This window comes from Nestor notabilis, unplaced genomic scaffold (assembly GCF_000696875.1).
Source record: "Nestor notabilis isolate BGI_N333 unplaced genomic scaffold, ASM69687v1 scaffold28488, whole genome shotgun sequence".
NCBI lineage: Eukaryota > Metazoa > Chordata > Aves > Psittaciformes > Psittacidae > Nestor > Nestor notabilis.
Window position 1 is genome coordinate 1 of NW_009941909.1, and position 350 is coordinate 350.

Genomic DNA, 350 nt, shown 5'->3' on the forward strand with positions numbered 1-350 from the left:
AGCGGCACGGACCCAGCGTGGCACAAACCCTCTGCTGGGTGTTCCCCTCCTCCTTGGTTTTATATGTGTACAAAGAAACCCTCATAACTAAAGATCCCCTGGAAAGGAAGCGACAGCGACCCGAAATGTAGCACAAGGGTTTGGTTTGTTCCTGGGGTGACAACAGAGGCAAGATCAAGGTGGGGACCAGGGGCAAAGGGTGGCATTGATGTGCCGGTGTCACCACCAGCTTTCTCCCTCCTCTGGCCCGAGGAGCCTCATCCTGCGACACCCTCGTGGATGAGATCCTGTGGTGGATGAGAACTTCCCCACATGGGGAGAGTGGCAGCACCCACCAGCACCGTGGAGCC